General features: G+C 50.8%; 2 pseudogenes across 1 annotated transcript; one reads left to right on the top strand and one right to left on the bottom strand.

Moving 5' to 3' along the window:
- The first annotated feature begins 3205 nt into the window (after positions 1–3205).
- On the top strand, positions 3206–4246 carry LOC143686649 (DNA repair protein XRCC2-like; annotated as a pseudogene).
- Positions 4247–21844: 17598 nt separating this feature from the next.
- Positions 21845–23793, bottom strand: LOC143687869 (E3 ubiquitin-protein ligase RNF220 pseudogene; annotated as a pseudogene). The gene is made up of 2 exons (XR_013177711.1): positions 23774–23793; positions 21845–23575 (listed from the first exon to the last, which is right to left on the bottom strand). The product of XR_013177711.1 is annotated as an E3 ubiquitin-protein ligase RNF220 pseudogene (transcript).
- Positions 23794–25741: the final 1948 nt, after the last annotated feature.

Here is a 25741-nt window from a genome sequence, read left to right as displayed (position 1 = left end):
GATGCCTGCACAGGGCCAGGACTGCAGGGATGGATGCCTGCACAGGGCCAGGACTGCAGGGATGGATGCCTGCACAGGGCCAGGACTGCAGGGATGGATGCCTGCACAGGGCCAGGACTGCAGGGATGGATGCCTGCACAGGGCCAGGACTGCAGGGATGGATGCCTGCACAGGGCCAGGACTGCAGGGATGGGTGCCTGCACAGGGCCAGGACTGCAGGGATGGATGCCTGCACAGGGCATGGAGTGGGCAGGCTGGAGAAATAATCATGAAAGGCACATGCTAGGTCTTTTACATACATCATCTCTAATCCTCAAGATAGTTCTACAAAATTCTGTAATATGACCCTCATTTCACAGATGAGGAAACTGAGGTCCATCCATGTCATTAAGCACCTTATAAATTAACTTGGGCTTTCACTTCTTTCAGCAAGGCTTCAGCCCTTGCCAGACCTGATGGCCCGGATGAAAGTGAGAAATCATAAAAGCAATTAAGTCCAATGAAGGTAGGCATGTGGTGGGGTTTTTTTCTCTCTCTTTTTTTTTTTTTGTAAAAACTAACTTATTAATTCATTAGAAAACATAAAAGACAAAGATAGAAAGACATTTTTAACAGGGTCACCTTTTTTTGATAATATTTGTGATTTGATCAAGTTTTCACTTTTAGTTAGCAAAGTGAAGAAAGTTTGCAAAACCGTTTCTCTATGAGAAGTTTTTATACATTCTGCTTATATTAAAGTGCCAATAATAGTCATAAAATTTTGGCATTTGGGCTGGACGGATTGAATCGCCCTAAAAAGCATAAATGAAAAGATGTGGTGGGGTCTTGCTGTCCATCCAAAGCTTGTCACAGCCAGACAGACGGTCTCAGTTCCCAAGCTCTTTCAAAGGTCACCACTTGGTCTCTGCGCCAGCCTGAGCTCTCACCCTCCCTGCCCTTTTCTATGCCTGCCCTTTTCTATGCCACTTGTCACTTCTGTGATTAGGCTTCATGCATAGTAGACAATCAGTAAATGATAGCTGAGTGGACGAATGAATGGATAGATGAGTAGGTGGTGGAAGAGTGAGTGAACAGGTAGGTGGACAAATGGATGGATGGGTGGATGAAAGGGTGGGGTCACAGATGGATGGGAAGACGGCTGATAGCTGAGTAAGAGCACTAATAAATATCCTTACTCAATCATCATCTAAATGCTGTCTAACTTTCTGATACATTGTAGCATAGCCAGAAGCAAGCATCTGTACCTGTCATAACTCACTGAACTCACTCAGATGCCTTGTTTCTTTAATACTGATGCTGCGTTTTGAAACTCCATAATCTTTACCCTGTAACTGGACAGTAACAAGACATCTCATGTCTGGCCCTTGTATCCCCTTATCTTGTTTTGCAATCTTAAAGTCTGGGGCTCCTGCACATAGCCCCCGTAATGATTGTTAATGAAGTAATAATAAGAGTCAGCCCAGAGCTGGCCATCTTGCTCATTATCCCAAACCTGTCTGCCTTTGTTTGAATGCTATAAAAACCTGAAAATTTCTCCTGTTTGGGGAACCAGTTTAAGGCCCATAGGCCTTCTGATCTCCTTGCTTTAGGCTTAGCAATAAATACTTTCTCTTCTCAAAATCCTGTTGTCTATCCATTGATTCTGTGTACACCGCGCAAGGACTCACTTTTCAGCCATAACAGTTGGGTGGGTGGAGGGCAGGATGTTTGAATAGATGGGTGGAAAGATGGATAGGTTGGGGGTGGTGGTGGCAGTAGTAGTTGGATGGATGGGTGGAGGAGATGAGGAGGTGGAGCTCTGGGAGACAGACCACAGTCCCTTGTGTCAAATGGGTCTGCCTTGGGAAGCGGTGAGTAGTCACCTCTTCTAGAGCCATGCAAACACTGAATGGTCACAGTCCGCACGTCGCACTGATGACCTCTATTCCCCTTTCAGTTTTGTTTCAGTGCACATCAGCCCTCTGTCCCCCCTGCTCAGGAGTCGGCCTTAGATTGGAATCTTCCTGGGGATTCTGCCCTTTTAGGCCCTCTGCAATCAATAAATGCTTTTGGAGAAAGCTAGCGCACCCAGCTGGGGCAGAAACACAGGAAAGGAAGGTCTCTGCCCCCCATTCTTGTCCTGCTCTCCACACCGGTCACAGGCAGCCCCCTTTCCTGAGGGCTTGGAGGCCCTGTGCCCTTCCTTCTGTCTTGCTAGTTCTGTCGTTCTGCACTGTGCCCCCTTTAGGGGGATGATGAATATGGGATCAGGGTTCCATCACGTGTGGGACGCATGGAGCGGCTTGCTCTCCGGAAGAGCTCCCTTATATCCCAGCCTTCAGGACTGAGTTCCTGGGGGTCTGGCAGGTCTCCCGGGCCCCCGTCAGTGCTCCAGCCCCGCAGCGTCCCAGCCATGAGGCTCTTCTTACTTTGTGCTACAGCCTCCGGAGGGACCCTCCTGCCTCCTGTCTCACTCCTGATCAGGCCTCTGTTCTCAAACACACATCTGATCTTGACTGCCTTGATCTTTCCGCTGCCTATGGGGAATGGGGAACTGATCTGGCTCCTGCCTTCTCCTCGAATCTGTCCTACTGTCACTTCCCCATCTCCCAAGCTCTAGCCACAGATGTCAGGGGCATTGCTGTTTGCTCCCCAGCATCCAGTGCCCCGCCTTCTAAGCAGAACCTCTGAGCTTTTTCGTCCCAGAAACCCACAGGGCTGGTTCCTGATCAGTTTCTGCAGCCCAATCCCTTAGTCCACTCCATCACCCAGACTGAAGCCAAGCAGCACCTGCATGTGAGCTACGGGAGCCCATTCAGAACCGCTATTTCATCCCCTGTTCAGCACAAACAAGGAGGCACGTTCCCCAGGCTTTCTGCTCATATCCAGAGGCAGCTGCAAAGTAGGGAGAAATTATAGACTCTCCTCAGGTTGGCTAAAGCTGAGCTGCCTCCCTCAAATACTTAACAACATCATCTGGGATGCTGGAGGAGAGCTTCCTGCTAAACAGGCAGGACTGGCCCACACGCTCATAGGAAATGGGGGCATGCTGACTGGGGACCAACACTACTCTTTTTTCTTTTTTAACAAGATGGTTGGTCTTCACACTGGGAAAGGGAGGAGAATGTAACAGGAAACTGTGGCCCAAGACATGTCTGGGAGGCTTTCAATGTCTCCTACTCTCTGACAGCTGACAGAGGATACAAGGGGGGCTGGGAGATCAGAGATGGACAGAGAGGTAGGTGAGCAAACCAGAGACTGGTCCCGAGTCTTGACCTCAATCCCAGCCAAACTCCAACACCCAGAGAAGTTTGGAGACAGCCTCGAGAGAAAAAAGTCCTGCAGGTGCTAAAAGAGGACGCAGAGAAGTTCGGAGAGGAGGCCACTGGAACTGAGAGCTGAAAGCAAAGAAACCTAGGAGTGAAGGGCCAGCAGATGCCAGCCACGTGCCTTGCTGCCTGACAGAGGAACCCCGGGTGCCAGCAGCCTTTCTTAAGAGAAGCTCCTTGCCCGACTTGAAGATAGAAATTTCTTGAAAGAAACAGAACCATATCTGTTTGCTGATGAAGAATTGCATATGCATAGTGATACTCTTGAATTTCATGGTCCAGAAGGAACAGGAAAAACAAAAATGTTTTATCATTTAGCAGCACAATGTATACTTCCAAACCAGGAGGCGGACTGGAAGGAGAAATCTTCTTTATAGACACAGACCACCACTTTCATATGCCCTGACATGTCACGATTCTTGAGCACAGACTCTCCCAGAGCTCTGAACATACAAAATACTGCTTTGGAAGATTGTTTTGGGGTATACTGCAGAAGTAGCACTCAGTTACTTCTCACACTTTACTTACTAGAAACTATGTTTTGTTGCCCTCCTCTCCCTGCCTTTTGATTTCAGATAGATTGTCAACTTTTCACTGGGTAGACCCAGCCAGTGGAAGGGGTATTACCTTACAGGAGTCTACCCTGAAGAAATGTTCTCAGTTCTTACAGAAACTTGCAATGAGTTTTGCCTGGTTCTTTTTGCAATGACACAAAGTACAATGCAGAAAAATTCAAACTCAACAGAAGGACCTCCCTTTCCCTTTACACATCGGTGTGATACAGCCGTAAGATGTGATAACAAATGGTAAAGCAAAGATTTTTTTCTCCAAACTAGATTACTCTAAAAGCAGCAACCAGTTTTGTTTCATGTCACTTAAAAAGTAACAACACAAAAAAACACTTAATTATTAGAGAAAGTGGGGTGGAGTTTTGTTGATAAGTGTCATAAAATCATCTTTTGTAGGATATCATGCAGCTTTTTAAAAAGTCTTTCCTAGGCTAAAGTGGTTTGGCTGTAAAATTTTAAACTCTAGGGGAGTTAACATAACAGTATTCTACACAGAATGGATTTCTTAAGCTAGTACAGAAAATTTTCAGACTATTCTGTTTCTAGATCACTGGAGGTCAATCAAAGTGAAATTACAAACTTTGCATTAAATTTGTTTTAAAAATAAATGCATTGTATACATATTTCAGCCTAAATAAAATGGATATATATATATATATATATATATATGATGCTTGCAGGTGCTTAGAAAATTACAGCAGCAGCAGCAGCTCTGGTCCTGCCCCTCTGTACAGATGCTGGACTGAACACTTCACTCGGGCCCCGTTCAGGCCGCACGCGGACCCTCTGGAAAGGGAACTCTGATCACTCCAGTTTATGGGTAGTAAACAGAGGCCTAGAGGGGTTAGGAAATAAAGTCAGACCTCAGAAAGCTAACGTGGGTTCAGGGCACTGGGCATCATCTCCCACACCTGTCACACACCTGCTCTCACTGTCCGAGGTGGCGACAGGCCCCCCACCCCCGCCCCCCGCTTCTGCACGTAACCTCGGGAAACTGCTATGAGGAGGGCCCCGGGAGTGGGCCCAAGGGGCTTCTGGAATGGAAGGCTGGAACCCGCCCCCCACAGCCCTGTACAGACGGACTCACGAACACCCTGTATTTTGCGTTCTCTCCATCTCTTTGTTCATTAAAAGGCCAAGCTTAGTGTCTCCCACGTTACAGGTACTTATGTGTTCACCAAATTTCATTGTCTTCTCTTTTCTGTTATGATTCCTACACTGATAAATCAGGTGAATATCAGGGACCAACCTAATATATTAAGTAAGGCCCATATTTCATTCCAACTTCCTTAGTTTTACCCTAACGGCCTTTTTCTGTCCCCGAGTCCCACCCAGGACACCACGTTACATTTGGCCCTCGTGTCTCCTTGCGCTCCTCTCGGCTGTGACAGGTTCTCAGACTTTTCGTGTCTCCGCTGGCTCTGTCAGTTTTAATGAGCTGGGTCAGGTATTTTGTAGAATGTTCTTCAGCTGGGATTTGACTGAAGTTTTCCCTAAGATTCGATGAGGGTAAGGGATTTGGGCGGAAGACCTCAGTGGTGAAGCGCCCTTCCCATCTGCTCATGTGAAGGCTGCACGCTGTCAACAAGGCTCATCGTGGTGACACTGACCATGGCCACCTGCCGACAGTGTCAGGTCTCCCCGCCGTGAAGTCACTCTTCCCGCTCTCTGCGAGGAAGTCACTTTGCACAGCTCACACCTAAGAGGGTAGCAGGTTATGCTCCACCAGCTTGGGAGTAATCTACAGAAATTATTTTGCTTTCCTCTGTTTGGGATATTCTCCTATTCTCTCCTATTTATTTATCCAATTGTTTATGCATATCAGTATAGCCTCATTGATACTTATTTTATACTTTGTAACCTGGTATATATATATATTGCTCTTTTAGATTTTTAATGCAGTTTTATTGAGCTATATCCACACACCATATAAACCCTCTGAAGTATACAATCACAGACTCACAGTATCATCACATAGTTGTGCATACACCCCGTGATCAATTTTAGAACATTTGCATTATTCCGGAAAGGAAATAAAAATAAAAAAGAAGATACAAATCGTCCCATACCCTTTTATCCCCCCCCCACTCGATTATGGACCCAAAGTATTGGTAGAGCACATTTGTTACTGTCTATGAAAGAGCATTAAAATATTATTGTTAACCATAGCCCATAGTTTGCAATAGGTACATTTTCTCCATAAACTCCTCTATTATTAACTCCTTGTAATAGTGTCATACATTTGTTCTAGCTCATGAAAGAACTTTTTATTTGTGCAGCTAATCACAGACATTGTTCACCTCAAGATTCGCTGTATAATACATTCCCATGTTTTAACCTCCCGCTTTCCTTCTGGTGACATACATGACTCTAAACTTCCCCTCTCCACCACATTCACATGCCATACAGCACTGTTAATTATTCTCACAATAACATGCTACCGCCACCTCTGTCCACTTTCAAATGTTTAAGTTCAACCTTGTTAAACACTCTGCACATATTAAGCAACGCTCTCCATTCTTTAGCCTCATTCTATATCCTGGTAACCTATATTCTATATTTTATGTCCATGAGTTTACATATTATACTTAGTTCATATCAGGGAAATCATACAATATTTGTCCTTTTGTGTCTAACTTATTTCACTTAACATAATGTCCCCTAGGTACATCTGTGAATAATATTCCATGGTATGTATATGCAACTTAGTATATTTTGATTTTTACAGAGCATTTGATCCTGGAGGTAGTTGGTAAAATGTGGATAATCAGCTATGAGAAGTTTCAAGACACTCATATCTAATGAATGATAATTATACAGCCTAAAGCACTAGTGGGTTGGGAAATCAACGTTGCTACCTGATTTTTACACAAATTAAAAACTGTCAGTGTACATAGCATATTGTAAGGAAGCAAAATACAGAAAGTGGTGACACTTTCTGTATTTTGTAATGCAGATGCAAATTCAGTGTACTGAGTATGGATGTGAATTGTGTTTCTGTGGGTCTCGGCAGTGCGTTGTGAGCTGAGCGCCCCTGACGGCGCCCAAGCCCTGTCCGTGGTGCTGCCCTGAGATTTTAATCAGCCCAGCAGACAGATGCGGACAGCACTCCCTGCTCCAACCCGCAGGCAGCTCAGCATCCGAGGCTGAGGGAGGCAGGATTTTACATTCTCTCTACTGACTGATACAGCAGGATGAGATGAGCAGGGTGGGATTTCATAGGAATAAAGGTGAAGTAAAGGCTTAGAGTCAAGAAACTGACACACACAACAGGCTTGATCTCTTCAACAAGTCATGGCTAATAAAAGAAAAGGAAAAAGGGATCACATTACAGACAGACAGACCTGAAGGGTCACAACAACCGGATGCAATGCACACTCCCACAGAGGAAACGGGTTTAAATAAAACAGCATAAAGGGACACGACAGGGTCAAATAGGGAAATCAGAATAGGGTCTGAAAATTAAATGAAATAAAAATGTACTGAAGCAGAAGAGTTAAGGTTGTTTACTGGGAAAAAATGAGGTTCCCAAATAGTACATATCATATGATCTCATTTATGAAGAAAAACTACACATGAGCACAGAAGGAGCTCAGGAGAGATGTGGCCAAGGCATCACAGTGGTGTCCCTGGGCTATGGGAATGTAATAGTCTTATTTTTTTTGCTTGTATGTATTTTCTAATTTCAAAATGCATATAAAATGTAATAAAATAAGTTTGCTCATGCAAAAGAAATTAATCACTGATCCTCCCCCGGGGTGGGAAATCCTTGCCTTGGCAATTATTCCTTAGAAAGATCCCCAGGGGATTCTGTGGCCAGAAACTTAATATGAGGGGACAGCGTGATGTACCATTCAAAAGGCCACATGGGAATGTAGCTCGGGGAGGAAGGGTCCTGAGGTCTCCTGACCCAGCCCATTCAAACTATCACTAGGAAAACTGAGTCACACAATTAGCTCTAGGGCCAGAAGCCAGAGATTTGGCCCTTGAGGGTGCTGAGGGAATGGCTTGGGGTTTCAGAAACTGGAAAGATGGGAATGAGTTGGTGGGAAGGAGTGAAGGGGACATGAATGCTGTTTTCAAATATTTAAAGGCTGCCATGTAGAAGACAGAACCACGTGAGCTGCTGTGCAGAACTGCAATGACTAAGTGACAAGCAGGGTTTGGCTCTGGAGTGGATGAGGGAGAAACCGTGTCAGGGCAGGAGCTGTCCAGCCTCGGAGTAAAGGTGGCTAGGCTTGCTGTGAATGTGTCAGCTGAGGCTGGGTGGCCTCCTACAAGAAAGAGGGTGCTTGTCACTCCCTCCCACCACTGAGGTTCTGGATTCTGGAACTCAGGGAGTCAGTCAGAGCCAGGGTAGCTGCTTCTCCCCAACTGCAGCTTGTGTAGCGATAGGAAGGAGCTGGGGCACTAGCTCTGCTAGGGGCTGCTGAGCCTGCCTCAGGCAGAAGCCACCAGCAAAGGGGAGGCATGTGAGGTGGGGCTTGGATGACCACTGGAGAAGGATCGTGAAGGCTGCAGGGAACGCCCTCAGCAAAGCCCTGCAGAGGAGAAGGATGGGTTACAGACCCTCAAAAAAGACTTGGTGGGCTCTAATGGGGACTGCAGCAGTGTGCTTCCCGCGCTGGGGCATCTAAGTCCTCAAACCTGACCCCTGCCTTGTTCCCTTCCACCGTCTGCTCTCAGAGACTCCCAGGTCCTGGCCCATGCCCTGGTGGCCATGGCATCACCAGAGATGATTATTTGTCACCTCCCATTTGCCAGGTGACAGGGAAGCACACACCCAACCTGGCCATCCTCCAGCTTCTTTCATGCTCTGGAATGCCAGCCCAAGCTGTCCTTGGAAGAGAGCACCAGTCAGCTCCCATTAGAGGCCAGTGGCCCTATGCCCCCCCACTCAGGGCTGGAGGCAGACTTGGACCCAACCATTGCCTGCTGTGTCAACCCAGTTCTGCCCTTAGGAGAGAACCCTGGCCAGTTTTTGAGGGGACAGCGGGATGAGGTTGGGGAGGTTCTCCAGCCAGGTGGGTCCCCTGCCCTCTTCCCCAGGCAGAGTCACCAATTCTTGGGCCCACTGCAGTGAGAAGATATTGTCTACTGGGGGCATTTATTGTTGTTACTCTGTCCATCCCGCTGGCAGCACTGACCCTCTGATTCCAGTCCACCTAACAGCACAATCCCTGCTTTCTCCATATAGGCGTGGCCCCACCTACCGGGAAATATTCTCCTCAACTCCCACTCCCCAAGCCTGGTCTGGCTGGCCTGCTGCAGCCAATGCAGCCAGCTGTCAGTCAGGCCTGCCCATCAGAGCTTGAAAGGAGGGTCAACAGGCACTGGGTGAAAAATCCAGGATGGCCCTTCTGTGTTTTGGGCCAGAAGAGTGTAGTCAAGGAGCCAAGGCCCCTAGTTGTATCCTCCAGCCCTTGGCTAGGCCCAGCGGGACACCCGCCTCCCCACCCCGCCCCTGGAATTCCGCGCACAGACCCGGCGGCTCAATCTCGGCCCCCCGCAGGGTAGGAACGGGGGAAGGGGCAGCGCCTGAGGCCACATTCTGACTGCGCCTTTCGCCTTTTCCCTAAACACTGATGGGTCTGCAGGCCAGTCAGGGGGACCCGCGCTGCCGGGGAGGGAGGCTGGGCAGGGAGGCCACCCTGGGGGTGACGCGTGACGCGGGCAGCACCGCGGGCGCTAAGGGTGGAAAGCGGGGCACTTGGGGGCTCAGGTCCAAGTGGCCAGGGGATACCCGCGGGTCTGAGGCCCTCAGCTCCGGCGGAAGCAAAGGGGTCGGCGGAGGTGCCCCGAGAGGGGAGGAAGAGACAGGATTTCCCCTGGGAAGAAACCCGCGGCTGTGGGCTGGCGGGGAGGCCTGTCCCGGGCGGGTGAAAAGCAGGGACGCGGTGGGGGGTGGGGGTGGGGGGCGAGGCCGCGGAGGGGCCTGGGGAGCTGGGGCGCGGGGCCGCGGCCCCCTTACCTCCTCGCCCTGGCCGAAGCGCAGTCCGAGCGCCGCGACGCGCTCCACGCGCAGGAAGCCGTCGGGGTCGCGGCCGCACACCTCGAACACCTCGCGCAGGCGGCGCACGGAGCGCAGCAGAGCCGCGGGGGCGCCCGCCCAGCCCGCGCCGCCCGCCATCCGGGCCCGGCCGCGCAGCTAGCCCGAGCCCCGCGCCGCCCGCCGCGCCCGCCGCAGCCCGCCCGGCGCTGCTGCCGCCGCGGCCGCCATCACGGCGCGCCCTCCCGGGGCCGCCCGGCCGCCGCGTGGGTCTGCGCGGCGCAGCCTCCGCCCCGTGGCGGCGGCGACCGAGCCGTGTCAGCAGCGGCGCCGCAGCCCTCGCCGCTCCCGGCGCGCGGGGGGGGGGGGGGGAGGGGGACGAGGAGCGCGCGCGAGGGGAGGGGGAAGGCGGGATGCTGCAGACAAAAGGAGCCGCGCGCCGCCGCCTCCTGGAGTCGGGGGAGGGGGAGGGGGAGGGGGAGGGGGAAGGGGAAGGGGTGCGCCCACGCGGGGCAGATCGACGCGGCGTGCGCGGCCGCCTCCTCCGCTGACTCAGTTTCCCTCGGCATAAGCGAGCGTCGTGGGCGTCCGCACCGACACCGAGCGCGGGAAGTGCCCGGAAATTCGGGGCTGCCCCCAGGCCCCGCCCGCCCCTGCGGGGAGAATTCGGAGCTCTGAGGCCCAGGCCTCCTAGGACCATCTGTGCCCGCTCCCTTCCGACACCCGCCCTCAGTTCCTCCTCCCCACGGCCAGCCCCTCCGCACCTCGCCCTTTGCTGGTCGCTCGCGTTTACATCCCCCGGGATGTCCCAGCGCGGCCCACGATGCCTCAGGCGCCCCCACCCCCACCCCCCAGCTCTCCTTTGTTGCATCCATCTCACGGGTAAGGCAGCAGAGACCCAGTGGGGCTGGACCACTCACTCACCCGAGGCACAGAGCGTGTGAGACGCAGGGCCGCGATTCATACCCAGATCCGGGTGACTCTCCACATCCTTGCTTTACCCTTCCCTGTGTTGCCTGGCACAGAGCAGTCTCCGGGCACCTCTGGACTTCGGCGCACACAGTACCCCCAACGGCACTCCCGGGGCCGGTCTTGGCCTGGGGAAGGGCCCAGGGAGGAGTAGGGAATCAGGCCAGAGCCTGGGACAGGGACCCTGGGACATGGGAGGTAAAGAGAAGACCAGAGCAGGCCCCCACCCCCATCTCCATCCCCTACCCCCTTGGCTCCTCAGAGGAGGAGGGAGGAAAGGCAAGGCTCTTCCTCTAGGCTGTCTGCTGCAGGATCCAGGGTTGCACATTGCCTTGGGGAGGGTCCCTTTCTTCCCTTCCTCTGGACCCTGGTTCCTGGAGTCTGGCTGCACACACAACCTCCCAGCCAGGACCCCAGCCTCCTCCCAGTAGTGCTCAGCTGAGCTCCTGTCCCAGCTCCCCAAGGCTGGGCTACCGGCAGGGCTGGCCCTGCACGAGCTGCCCTGGCTTACCTTCCTCCACCTTATTTCTCCGCAAACCAGGCCGTCCTGGCAGTCACGACTGGAATAGAGGCCTCAGCTGAGCCTTCTCCCATTAAGGTTTTCCAGCTCAGCTTAGAAGTTTCCTCCTCCAGGAAGGCTTCCAGGTGGTATTCCATCTTGCCTCCCAGTCTGAGTGCTGGGCCCTTCTAGATTTCCTCTTAGTTCTGTAATGCCCTGGTGGGGTGCCCAGCTCCTCCACCATGCTGGGAACCCCTCAAGGGCAGGATATATCTTAATCACCTTCATGTCCCTTGTCTCCAGCCAAGGCCTGCCAAGAACAAAAGGTACTGTGGGAATCCAGACAGGGGGTCTGTGGGTGGGCTGTGTGTGTGGCTCAGTTCTGCCGCGCTGGCTGTGTGGCCTCCCCTCTCTGATCCTCAGTTTCCATATCAGTGGTTTTTTTGCTCAACTCCAAATATATCCTGCACAGGGACCAGCATGTGGCTTCCCTGTTAGTGGGCTGCACTCCCTGCTCTCCAGTCCCACCTCCAGGCTTTTAGCTGCTCTTCCCTGCCACCTTGAGAACTTAATTCCTCGGAGGTGGGGCTGGGGGGTATTCCTCCCAAGGCAGCATCTCCTAGGATGAGAGACTTATGGGTTTGAGGATCAGATAGTACAAGATGTAGGAAATCGGGACCGGGGGTGTCAGGGATGGGGTTAAGGAATGGAGGGAGAGGGGCCAGGAAGAGCGTGGGCTTCTCTGCTAGCTGGGTGCTTTGCAATACGACACTGACATTTTGAGTCTCGATTTCCTCATCTGTACAATGGGGATAATAATAGTATCTCCCTTATGGGGTGACTGAAATGAGAGCTAATGCATGCAAAGAGTCTGGATATTACTTCCCCCAACCAACTGCCTGGTGAAATGGAGGAGGAAGTGGTGGGGAGCAGAAGAGGCTGACTGCTGGGGCTCCACTGACTCTCTGGCAGGCTTTGGGGAGTGGAAGCATTGGGGGTGGGGAGGGCTGCCCCCTACCCCTGCTGTTAGTTCCTCCCAAATCAGCTCACACCCCTTTTCTCTCACCTGAGAGACTCAGCCTGGAAAGCAAAGGAACAGGAGCTCAGCTCCTGGGAGCTGTCAGAAATGACTCTGAGCTCTCCCTGGCATCAAATCTCCCAAGACGGGGTGCTAGGGCTGCTGGAAGGTCTCACCTGCATCAGCTGGCAGAGGTGAGGGCCGCAGACTTGAGTGTGAAGCAGGCCAGAAGCTCACAACCAGATTTGCAGTTCTTCCCAGAGGCAATACACCGCAATCGAAAGTCCCTTCCTCCGGGAGCCCGTGCTGGCTTCCCCACTTGTTACCAGGCCCCTCTCCTCCATTTTACTGTTGCTGGGTGGTAGTTTGATGGCCATCTGCCTCCCCCACCAGACCTGGGCTTGGGACCGTGTCCTTAGCACCCCACTGCGCCTCTGGGCCTGGCAGGGCACGTCGCAGGCTCTCTGTGTCGCCACGTTCTTGGCTTTGAGTGTCTGTGTGGTGCACGGCATGCTGGGGGTACGGGGAGAAGGGCACGGCCCAGCCCTGCCCTGGCTGAACTGATCCCCAGGCAATCAGGATTGATTGATCACACGATCAATTGATCACAAGGTGGTCTGCACTGAGGTCCCAGGCTCTTGGGGCCCAGAGGGGCCTGCTGAGCTCCTGAAGGACCCTTGGAGATGGTCTAGGTTACAAGGTTCTCAGGTTATGGAAGGTGGACCTGGGACCCCAGAGCTCTCAATTCCTCGATCCCAGAGCAAGTGCAGTCCCGAGCAGATGCGGTAAGAGAATGGCCCATGCCAGGGTCCCTGGAGGGGTGTGGGGGTGCCTCAGGGCAGTCTGAGATCCCCAGTGGGGCAGGCAAGAGGGCTGGAGCTTCCCTGAGCACCTTCTGTTTCTCCAGGTGACGCTTGATTTTCCAGGTGATTTTCATCAGCTGCCGCAGCCCCTGGGGGCACGTGTGGGAAATGCACCTGGAAGTGGCAGTTTGGGGGTCTCTAGGGATGAAACCGTTCAGTAGCCCAGCAACTTCCCACTCTTCTGCCTCTCCTTGATCTTGCCCAGCTGCTTCCTCTGCCCGGAGGGTCCTCACTCCTACCCCCTTCTCCATTCCACTGCCTCTGGCCAACTCCTGTCCTTTAGATTCTGTGGAAGTGGCACCCCCTGCAAGAAGCCCTCCCTGACCACACCCTCTCCACCCCTTGACTGCCTTTCCCCTGGGCAGAGACTGTGGAGCCAGGCTGCCTGGGCTCCGGTTCCTGCTCTGCCACTTCACCGTGTGACCTCGGGCAACTTATTTAACCTCATGTCTCAGTTTCCCCATCTGGAAGTTAGTAATATAATAGTTCTACCAGGTAAAGTTGTTGTGAGGGTCGAATGAGTCACCCTCTGTAAATGTCAGAACAGTGCCTGCAGGTAGTGAGGGCTGGCCTTGTGCTGTCATCACCTCTCACTCCTGCTAGTTCACAAGCGCGCAGCTGGGAAACAGGTGTGGAAGTTACAGTTACACCTGTCCGCGCTGTGTCCTGGTTTTCTGTAGGAGAGGAGCGACCATGAGCGCCCTGAGAGTAGGAGCTGTGTCTTTCTTTTTACTTCTCCAGCTCCCAGTTTCCAGCATAAATGTTTTATACACACAAGAGACACAATTAAAGTTGTAAAGGATTAAATTAAGGAATAGGCAAATATGGTGTACTAGCCTGAAAAAAAATGGCCCTCAAAAGATAGCCACAGGGGCGGGCCGCGGTGGCTCAGCGGGCAAAGTGCTTGCCTGCTATGCCGGAGGACCTCGGTTCGATTCCCGGCCCCAGCCCATGTAACAAAAACGGAGAAACAGAATACAATAAAACAAGAAAATGTTTAAAAATGTTTCCCTTCCTTCTATCCTTCCTTCCTTCTCTCTGTCTTTCCTTTAAAAAAAAAAAAAAAAAAAAAAAAAAAAGATAACCACATCCTAATCCCTGAAACCTGTAAACATCACAGGTCTTTGCAAGATGGAGATCATCTTGGATTTTCCAGATGGACCCTAGATGCCATCATAAGTGTCCTTATGAGAGTGAGGCAGAAGAAGCTTTTACACACAAAGGAGAAGAGAAGGTGATGTGAAGATGACAGTAGAGGTTAGAATGATGTGGCCACAAGCCAAGAAATGCTGGCAGCCACCAGAAGCTGGAAGAGGCAAGGGACGGGTTCTTCCCTAGAGCCTCGGGAGAAAGTGTTGCCCTGCTGATGCCTTCATTTTGGCCTGGTGAATCAGACTTTGGACTTCCAGCCTCCAGAAATGTGAGAGAATATATTTCTGTTTTAAGCCACCAAGTTTGTGATATTTTATTAGCGGCTATAGGAAACAAATATAGATAGTATAAACATAATGTGGAAGGTATTCAAAATTATTGAGAGCCAGGCTTTGGAATCCAAAACAGCTGTGCTGGGCTCACACGTCCACAGCTTACAGGACTCTGTACCAGTTAACTTCTCTGAACCTCAGTTTTCCCATCTGTGAAGTGGAGATAGTAGTTCCTACCTTGCAGAGTTCCTACAGGTTTTTACTGAAAAACTATAAAATGCCTTGCCCGGTGCTGGCACACGGTGGTTGTTCTGTGTGTCAGTATGGAGAGGTTCAGAAACAGTTTGAAAGGAGGAAGCACTTATTTTTTTATAATTTTTTTTCTTGCACGGGCAGGCATTGGGAAGCAAACCCGGGTCTCCGGCACAGCAGGTGAGGACTCTGTCACTGCGCCACCATTGTCCGCCCACATTTCTATATTTGAATCTATGGGTCTTAAATTCAACATCCATGTCGTCCAGAAATGGGACAGGTTTCACAGTTTTTTTTCCTGCTCACAACCTGCTGAGTTTTTTTTTTTTTTTAACCATGAATAATTATCACTTTGGGGGGAGGGAAGTATTGTGAACTTATTTCCTTCTTCACCTGTCCTAAAATATACCACCTTCAGCAGAGATAGCAGCCAATGCTTGGAGAGGGGTGGGGGGCTCCAAGATGCAGCTGGCTCTGCTGTGGTGTGTGTGTGTGTGTGTGTGTGTGTGTGTGTGTGTGTGTGTGTGTGTGTGTGTGTGTGTGTGTGTGTGTGTGTGTGTGTGTGTGTGTGTGTGTGTGTGTGTGTGTGTGTGTGTGTGTGTGTGAGACCGGGACACAGCTGGGGAGCGGCAGGGCGCCTCCAGGCCTCACCCTTCCTCTTTGCCGGGTGACCCGTTGTCAGGAGGGGTGCCCGGGAAGCAGAAGGGTTCACTCACTCTGGCTGCCCACCCGGAACCTTCTCTGACTCTCAAAAGGGACCAGGCTCAGCTGATTGCTTAAGTTCCTTCCAGGAGTCTAAAAAGAAAGGCCTCGACCTTCACTGTACCCAACCGGGTTCCAGATCCTTCTGTCGGCCTCAGAAACAGCTCCTTAAGTGGCTTCCGGCCGCTGGTTCCCCCTGGGTTCTCGCGGCTTGGGAAGTGGTCTCTTTGTCACGGGGTCTCCCCTCCTACCAGCCCACCTCATGCAGGTCAGCACAGCGCCTTACTGCCAGCACTCTCTGCTGCCCCCTTCCGCCTTAAAGAAAGACTGCTGAGCCCCGTGGGCAGCAAGCACGAAGGCCGTTTGCAGTCTGATCCCAGCCAACCTCTCCATCTACCCACTCCGCTCCACGGCTGTTGTTCTGTAAGACAATAGCAGGACAGTAATACACATTGCTTGAGCCCTTTCTGTATCCCAGGTTCCTGGCAGCATGGCTCTCGACTCCAAGACGATGACTCAACAGGGAGTTGATTAAGGGAATGCTCAGTGTGCCTTGCACATGCTGTTCCTTCTCCCTGGAATTCTACCCCCCACCCCATAGTCATCCTTCCCTGACTCAGTTTCCCTCACTGCTCTCCTCTTACAGAATGTCACGTGGACTCTCCCAGAGTGTCTTTGTGGTTCTCTGCTGCTCTGCCCTCCTGCTGCTCCTCCTCTGCCAGGACCCCAGGCCCTTTGTGTCTCTGCTCCTCTGGACCTCGGGGTGAAGGGAAGGCTGCCCTGACTGCCAGGGCCATGCGCTCATCCGCTGACTCCAGCATCATCCCGTGCACACTCATGCAGGCGTCTCCCACGTGTGCACACCCCCACACACACACACACATGCAGGTATACACATACAGACCAGTTTTACCATTTGGGGCCCATCTTCCTGGATGACCCAGAGGGAGGGAGGACCTTTGACTCTTGGTGGCTTCATCACTGCATCCTTCATCTCCGCTTTCTTCCTTGGGAGAGATGCCTTCCTCCAGGCTCTTCAATGCTGCTAGCTAGTCGGTACTGTGTGCCAAGCACTGTGCTAAGGGCTTTCCCCACATCTATTATAAGGTGAGGGAAATGAGGCACAGAGATGTTACATAACTTACCCAAGGTCACACAGCTAGTACGTGTGGGAGCCAGACTGAATCCAGGCTGTCTGGCTCTAGAGCTACCCTTCTGACAGCACCAGGGCCTCTGTCTCCACAGAAATCAAACAGCCCCCCACCCCGGGCTTGCTCGGGGCACCTGTGTGTGTCTTTACTGGGAGTGTGTCTAAGGTCGAATAAGTCCCGGTGGGCCTTTTCAGCCTTGCATCTTTCGGAACACATACACATGGCCTCCTTGGTCCCGTCAGGCTAGGAACCCTGGCCCAGTTACAGTGAGCCAGGGCCACACCCCAACCTCCTGACCCCCAGACCCCCAGCAGGCTGGCGCCTACTTCTGCACTCTCAGACACCTGGCTGGCTCACCCCAGGCCTTTGCTGGCTCTCATGAGGGCAGTCTAAGAGCACAGGTTTTGGAGTCAGGGCGTTGGGGTTCCCATTTTTGTTCTGCCACTTACAAGCTGTGTGAGCTTGAGCAAGTGACTTCATCTTTTGAGCCTCAGTGTTCTCATCTGTAAAACGGGATAACCATGGCTAAGTCAGAGTTGTGAAGACAAGATAAGATCATGTATAGTTAAGCTTCCTACTATTCTTGACTCATTTCCTTCAATGTCTGTTCTTTTCACATAAACGCTCGTGTAAATAGAGTAACATCTGGTGTGCACAGTGTTTCTATTGGTCAGCTCCATACTTGGTCATTATCTTGGAGTCAAGACCCACGACCCATGGTGCTGGGGTACAGCAAGCGCTCAGTGCACGTGCAAATGGCTGGTGATATTACTGTGCCACCAATTAATAGCTTCCCTCCCTGGGAATCATACAGTCCCACCGTATGAAACCTCGCAGTGCTCAGGCTGCACGTGGCTTGCTTTGGCCAGTGAAATGTGGGAAAAGTTTCACTTTTGAACAGAAGATTTATGAGCCAGCACGTGGTTTTTCATGTCTCCCGTCCTCTCCCAGCAACATCCAAGACAGGACACAAAATAAAAGTGACATGGGGCAGAGCCGCTTCCACCTCTGACAGGCCAGTATGAGGGAGACAGGACCCTTTGCTTATTTCCTGAGTTGCTGAGATTTGGGGAGACACTTGGTGCCTGGCCCATGCTGACTGATGCAGAGGGAAGGAGCCTGGTTGCCCCAAAGGATTGATGATCAGAGAGCCAGAGGCTTTCAGGATCAGGGAGGCCTTTCCCGGCCTGTCGTTCAATCTAGACGGACTGCGGGACTGTGGGGAAACACAAGGTCCAGGGTGGGGAAGCGAGGTTCCAAGATCACAAGGGTTTTTTGGGCAGAGACAGCACCACGACCTCCATGGCCCCCTGGCCCCTTCCATGCTCCTTTCCTCTTGGAGCTTTGGCAGGAGGGGTGACCGGCAGCCCTGACACGACTGGTGTAGGATCTCAGGTATTAGGTCGGGGCCCTGATTTCCGATTCTGCCACTCTCACCTGAGAAGCTTAAAATCAAAAGGAAATAAATCCGGGGAGGGCCCCACCAAACATGTATTGAGTGTCTATTATGTGCCAGGACGGTTCTAGGTTTTGGGGAGATACATCAGTGGACAAAACATAAAAATTCTCTGCCCTCACCAAGTTCATAGCAGGCCCTGGGAATGCCCTAGGACATTTTAGGCCTCTTCCAAGTACCAACCCAGATGCAAGATCGTTGCAGTGGCTCACGGTTGGGGCTGGGGTGAGCTGGCTAAGGAGTCAGCCAAGGAACCCACATGCTTAGGTCATCCAGGAGACGTGTGTGAGCTGCTTCTCCACAAGAAAACCTTCCTGGACGTGGCCTTTGAGATGGGTACGTGGATGAGAAACCCACATGCAGCCCAAGCGCTGTGAGGTGCGGGGAGAAGCACCTACTCTGCAGAGCCCGTGCTGGGGGTAGGAGTTGGAACAGGTCTGAATTGCTCTGCATAAGAGAATCATTTAGGCTAGGACCACGCGTGTAGGCAGCGATGGAAAAAGACGAAATCTTCCCCTCTCCAAGCAGTGGTGGGCCCTGAAGGCGACAGCTCTCCGAGAGGGATTTTTTTTACATTTTTTAATTGTGAAATATAACATACATACAAAAAAAGCAATACATTTTGAAGTACATTGTAACAAGTAGTTATAGAACAGATTTCAGAGTTTGGTATGGGTTACAGTTCCACAATTTCAGGTTTTTCCTTCCGGCTGCTCCAAAACACTGGAGACGAAAAGAAATATCAATATAATGATTGAGCAGTCATACTCATTTGTTAAATCCTGTCTTCTCTGTTACAACTCCTTCTTCTCCTTTGATCTTTCTCCCAATCTTTATGCGTATTTGGGCTATGCGCATTCTAACTTTGTCATGTTGGAAAGGGGTATTGACTATAGGGGATGGGGAATGGAACTATCCCATGTTCTGGAGAGGCTGGCCCTTGTTGGTTTCAGGGCTTATCTGGCCTAGGAACCATCTGAGGTTGTAGGTTTCTGCAAAGTAACCTTAGTGCAGGAAACTTTTGTAGGATCTCAGATAGAGCCCTGGGTGTTCCTTAGGGTTAACAGGAATGGTTCTGGTTGGGGTTTGGCCAACCGTGGCAAGTAAATAGTAATATTTAGCTGAAGCTTAGTGTAAGAGCAGCCTCTGGAATAGCTTCTCGACTCTATTTGAACTCTCTTAGCCACTGCTACCTTATTTTGTTCCATTTCTTTCCCCCCTTGTGGTCAGGAAGGCATTGTCAATCCCACAGTGCCAGCACCAGGCTCGTCCCTGGGAGGGATTTATAAGGTGCTGGCTGTGAAGCCCCTTCTGGATGTCTGTGCAGAGTCGTTGGTGAAGTTTGTGCCAGTGGACTCTTCGGTGAGGAGGGGATGCTGGGTCATGGGTGAAGGTGGGCTTGGGTTGAAAATAGAGGTGGGAAATGAGGGGTTGGGCGATATCTAAGTTTCGCAGGAACACTGGTCCCGGGGGGTTGGCGGTCCTGGCCGAGGAGCTCAGAGGGGCGGGAGTCGGGGCGGAAGGGCAAGGAGGCAGACGCTGGTCTCTTGGGCCCCGGCCGTGGGAGCCGGTGACGCGAGTGCGGGGAGGTCGGGGACAGCTTTGGACCTCTGACCTGTCAGTGTGGCGACAGAGATAGTTGAATTTGGGGGCGGGGGGGATGCTGTCAGTACGACTTGGTCACCAGCCGGATGTGGTGGGAAGGTGGGAGTGACGGGGGAGGAATTAAGGAGAATTCCCAGGTTAGCTAAGGCCCGGGACACAGGAGGAAGTGCTGTTGGGACCACCCGTGGAGAGAAGCCCTGTCTTTAGAAGGTTGGCGGGTCCGAGTCTGGGGGCTGGGAAGCAGGACAGGAGAGGGTGTCGATGCTGGACTGGAATGGCCTGGAAGTAGGGGAAGTGGAGGGGCGCGTTCAGGGCACGGTTGGAGGATGAAGAGCTGAGGGTGAAGAGGCAGGAGAAGGAGGCGCTGTCAGGGTGCTGGGAGAGCCAGGCCAAGGAAGGGGGTGCCCCGGGAGCCCAGGGAGTTGCGGAACATGACTGGGTCCTAGTTCATTATGCACATCCTTTAACATGTATTTATATAACCACAAACATTTATAGGACGCTGCTCTAGTTTGCTAGCTGCCAGAATGCAATATACCAGAAACAGAATGGCTTTTTAAAAGGGGAAATTTAATAAGTTGGTAGTTTACAGTTCTAAGGCCAAGAAAATGTCCCAATTAAAACAAGTCTACAGAAATGTCCAATTTAAGGCATCCGGGGAAAGATACCTTGGTTCAAGAAGGCCGATAAAGTTCAGAGTTTCTCTCTCACCTGGAAAGACACATGGCGAACACAGTCACAGTTTCTCTCTTGGTTGGAAAGGCACATGGCAAGCAAGGCATCATCTGCAACTTTCTCTCCTGGCTTCCTGTTTCATGAAGCTCCCCGGGAGGCGTTTTCCTTCTTCATCTCCAAAGGTCGCTGGCTGGTGGACTCTCTGCTTCTCTCATTCTCCAAAATATTTCCTCTTTTATAGGACTCCAATAGACCAATCAAGACCCACCCAAATGGGTGGAGACATGTCGTCCCCTAATCCAGCTTAACAACCACTCTTGACTAAATCACATCAACCAGGGAGATGATCTGATTACAGTTTCAAACATACAGTATTGAAGAGAGATTATTCTACCTTTATGAAATGGGACTTACATTAAAACATGGCTTTTCTTAGGGGGCATAGTTCCTTTCAAACCAGCACAAACCTCTAATAGGCTGAGAGCTTCCTGAGGCTAAAGACGATTCCTCACCGACCTGTTGAACTTAAGAAATTGTAAGTTGTAAGCTGAATAAAATCATAGTGAAGGGCTTTTGGTGACCAGGGCCTTTGCAGGAACAATGGAGCTGGCAGGCAGGTGGCCTCAACTTTTAGCTGGTCATATAATATTCCCAGGGGCAAGAAAACCAAGCGACCCACCCAGTTCACTGGAATCCAAATTAGGTAAATAAGCCACCTTTTGAAAAAAAGGAAAAAGATAAAGGCAACAAGGTCCAAGAGATGGTGGTTGTCAATTTAATATTGGATAAAATCTGTTATTGTGACTAAATTTTTTATTATAATTTAAAATCAGTATTAGCCTCACCTCTTAAAAACAATACTTATTTTTAAAAGTAATAATGCTCATTGTAAAAAGCTCAGAAAATAGACAAATAAAAGAAAGGGACTGCTTTAATACACAGTTTTTAAAAATCTTGATTCTATTGGAATCAATATGAAGTTTCTCCTCATGTTTAATATTCTCTTTTTTTTGTAAGCTGTATAGTGGGGTCATATTTCATTCTTTTTCCATGTGAGTATCCTGTTATTGCAGCACCATTTGTTGAATTTTGTTTATTTTTGTTAGTTTCTTTGTTTGTTTGGGAAGTACATTTACTATGATTTTTAACCCCCCCTTTAGAGGCTGCATAAGGAGATGCTGTCAGCTTCCAGAAAGTGCTGATGTACATAATTTAACCAAAATTTTTGTCTCCAGGTTTTTAAAAAAATTTCTTTTATTGGCAAATCTTTGCACACATATAGTCCATACATGGTGTACAATCAATGGCTCATAACATCATCACATAGTTGTATATTCATCACCATAATCATTTTTTTTTTTCAGTGTTTATATCGGTTTAATCCAAGTCAAATGTAGTTTACAAAGGGAAAGGACAAGTACCTTTGTATAGAATATACAGACACAGCATCACACCATGGGGCCCATGTGGGGGGTGAGGGAGACCACACTTTCCCCTGGGAATAGTAGCTCTAATCCCAGGAATGGTTCTCAGTAGAAGGCTGGGTAGCTAAGAGCACCCTCATCAGTCCCAATCTCAGCCCCTGCTTTTGCTCGGTTCCCATTTCCTGACTGCCCTCCCCCCCGCCCTCCCGAACAACTCCTTATAAAGAGCCCCATGAGCTAAGACTAAGGAGAGGATCATATCCCTTGGGGCATGTGCCCCATGTCTGGGAGAAGAAATATACACCACTGAACACCGAGCACATGAGAGAGGGAAGGGACACCAAAGGGGGAGGGAGAGGCAGGCACCCAGGAGGTGGATGGGCCGAGCCCCCAGCCAGCCCCGAAGGAGGCACTGCTTCCAGGTGTTCTTAGAAAAAGAAGGAAATCATACAACCAAAAGGGAAGGGGATGGGATAGAGGGCAAGGAGTTGTCCCATTTATACACAACATTGTAAACATATACGGTCTATATTACATGTGCTTCAGTCTGGTGTTTGCATGTCTGTCTGTCCGTCTGTCAGTCTGGGGGCTGGATCTCAGGAGCTTTGTCCCCCTGATCCCCCCACCCCCGCCTCCCTGCCTCATCCTGGAGCCTGGAACAGGTATGGCCCCCAAACTTGGTGGGAGCCAGCAGCCTGGGCCTCAGCCTCCACTCTAGCTCCAGAATCCTGTGTGTCATGTGTTTATGTGTGTGTATGTGCATGTATGTACATGGGGAGCCTGTGTGCAAGTATGTACAAGGGGAGAGGGATACTGTCACTGAGGCTGGGGGCAGGTGGGGCTGCCAAGGCAAGGCCTGCCCGGGGTTGCTTTAGCTCACAAGTAGATCCTCCGTAGGTCTCCAGGTGCTGTGATCGTGTTGCACTGAGGGCAAAGCTTCTTGGCGCCCAGGGTCCGCAGCCAGCACTCCTCGCAGTGCACATGCCAACACTGGATGGATGTTAGAGGCATCGAGTATGAGTCCATGCAAATGAGGCATTTGTACCGGTCCCCACGAGATAGCTGCCTTTCAAGCTCCCTGACTCTAGCCTTCAGGGCCTCAAAGGTGGTCACAGCTGAATCTTCAGTAATTTTCTCGATGTCACTATTCTTGCAGGTCTTCTGCATGGCCTCCTGCTTGCTGCTCTCACCGTTGCTGGTGGATGGCATCTCATCACTGGCCCATTTAGAGAACTCAGGTGTGATGCGTGTGCTGGGAGGGCCACCATTTAGGACTGCACCCCGGAGTGCCTCTCTCTCCTTGGCTTCACCAGGCTCCTCGCCTGTGCAGGGAATGATGTCAGCCTCCGTGTATTGTGGCTTCCCATACTCCAGAGTGTCATCCCCATCCACATCCAAGTTGGCATCACTGTCCGGGTTCTCTTTGCCGCTGCACATGATGAAGCCAGAGCCTCGAAAGCCACCTTCCAGGAGAGTAGTGGCCCGTATCCGCTTCTGACCGCACCACTCATACTCCTCAAAGCGGTTGGTGTTTTCATGCTCGATGTCCACAGCATCATCTTCAGCCATGCAGGAGCCTTCTCTCTGCCCTTCATCTTGCTTCCTCCTTTTCATTTTCCCAATCCGAGTATTCAGTCGGGTCTGCCGGTTGGCTCGCACTCTCAGGAAGGTCTACTTCCTCCCTCCCGCCGGCCCCCCTGCTCCGCGGGCCCTCGGCATAGCCGCCGGGGGCTGCTCTAACGGGACCCCGTGGCCGCCGCGCGGAGCCGCCTCAGCCCCGGCTTCCGGCGCTCCGGGCTCCGCGGCCGCCCGGCCGGCAAGGGCGGCGATGCGGGCGGATTCCCCCCGGCTGCCCGGCGGCGGCGGCACCTCAGCTCCCAGCGGCGGCGGCGGCCATGTTGGCCCTCCACCATAATCATTTTTAGAACATTTACATCACTCCAGAAAAATAATTTCCAGGGGTTTTGATGTAATAAATGATATTTTGAAAGTCTTAGCTCTCTGATGATATATTTTTCTAGGAAAAATCCAAGATTTTTCTAATCTTGATTCCTAGAAGTAGTATTACTGAGGCGAATGGTATGGACGTTTTTCAGGCTACTGATACAGAAGTAGAAGGCTGAATGCAAGACGGGGTCCATCTCACCACTCTCAGTCAGCACCGAGCATTAAATATATCTTTGCTAATTTGACAGATGGAAGTATGTTTCAGTTTGCATTATTTCCTTCCTTCCTTCCTTCCTTCCTCCCTCCCTCCCTCCCTCCCCCTTCCCCCTTCTCTCTCTCTCATTTTTTAACTAACAAATGTGAAAAACTCTCCACGGTACAGTGAAAAAGGTTCAGTATTTCCTTTTTGTGGATTAGCCGTTCATGTCCTTTGCTCATTGTTTTGTTTTTTCTACTTGGGTCTTTTTTGGGTCGTTGATTCTTATGAACACTTTATAATAAGGGCAATTTTTCCAGTTGGTTGGACTTTTAAATTTGGTTTTGTGACTTTTTTGACGCAGGGCATTTTAATGTTAGGCGGTCAAATCGTAATGTTTAGGGTTTCTTCCATTGCCTCTCAGCTTACCAAGTCCTTCCCCACGTGGGGTCAATAATGTCCTTCATTATTTCCAGTTCCCCTCCTTTGGGACAGAGCAGAGTTGCACTTTCCGCACCCTGAGATTCTATGGGGCTGTGACAGGTGCTGGCAATGCTCGTGAGCAGCTGTGACCGCACACCTGACCCGGGTGTGCTGATGAGAGGCCCTCCAGGTGCTGTGCCCGTCCAAGCTGGCGGCCACTCACCGCGTGTGACTATTTAAATGAAATAAAATACAAACCTCAGCTCCTCAGTCACAGTAACCACATCTCAGGTGTTGAGCAGCCGCACGTGGCGAGCTGCGCCAGCTTGGCTAAGGTGGATGTGGGCATTTCCATCGTGCCCGAGCTCTCCCTCTCCCTCCCTCCGGTGGGGTGAGCAGCCATTTGCAGCGATGTGTCATCCGTCACTCTGGGTCCCTGAGAATCCAGGGTGGACAGGCAACAGGAGTGAGAAATAAGCTCTGTGGTTTCTAAGCCAAAGTTGTTTTAGCATAATTTATCTTTTAATTGACCCAGTATACCTCTTCAGAGACTGGGCAGTTTCTTCCCTCCCTCTCTGTCTGCTTCCTTCTTTTCCACCTTTCCTTTCCTCCTTCCTTCCTATTTCATTTCTTATTTTTATCCCATCTGGAACTTATTATTATTATTTTTTTCCAGGGGGTCTGAAGATTAGTGACAACAGACTACAGACAACTTTATTCTTAACTAGTTCCTGCTTATATACTGCAAGTTTTATGTAACAAAAAGCATGCATGCATTTTGTGAGGAAACAGAGTGCTTACTTTTCAGTGTTCACTCCCTACATATGAAAGATAGCCATAAAGAACTTGGGGTTGAGAAAAAACAAACATTCTCTCCCTCCCAGACTGTTCTCCATTATGCCGATAAGAATCTCCACAGTTTACTGCCCGCCACTCTGAGGCCAGTTGCTCCCAATAAATTCCGCAGGCCGTCCATTAACCCTTGCTCCTACAAAAAGGCGCCACCCAACAGTCGGTCTGTTCTCACAAGATTGGATTAAAAGAACATGGTTTTTCTGAGGGTAATAACAGTTTCAGACCAGTACATTCCACCCTCTAAACCCCAAGAAGACATGTTCTTTCCATATACAAAATACATTCCTCCTATCACAACATCACTAAAGCCTTAAACCATTTCAGTAACAATACAATTACGATAAAAAGTCAGGAACAGTACCAAATCTCATCAAGTCAGTTACAGGCATGGTCTGTCCTGAGGCAAATATTCTCCT

The sequence above is a fragment of the Tamandua tetradactyla genome, chromosome 6 (assembly GCF_023851605.1).
Source record: "Tamandua tetradactyla isolate mTamTet1 chromosome 6, mTamTet1.pri, whole genome shotgun sequence".
Taxonomy (NCBI): domain Eukaryota; kingdom Metazoa; phylum Chordata; class Mammalia; order Pilosa; family Myrmecophagidae; genus Tamandua; species Tamandua tetradactyla.
Note: the sequence above shows the minus strand (reverse complement) of the source record. Positions and strands in the feature narration are given on the sequence as shown.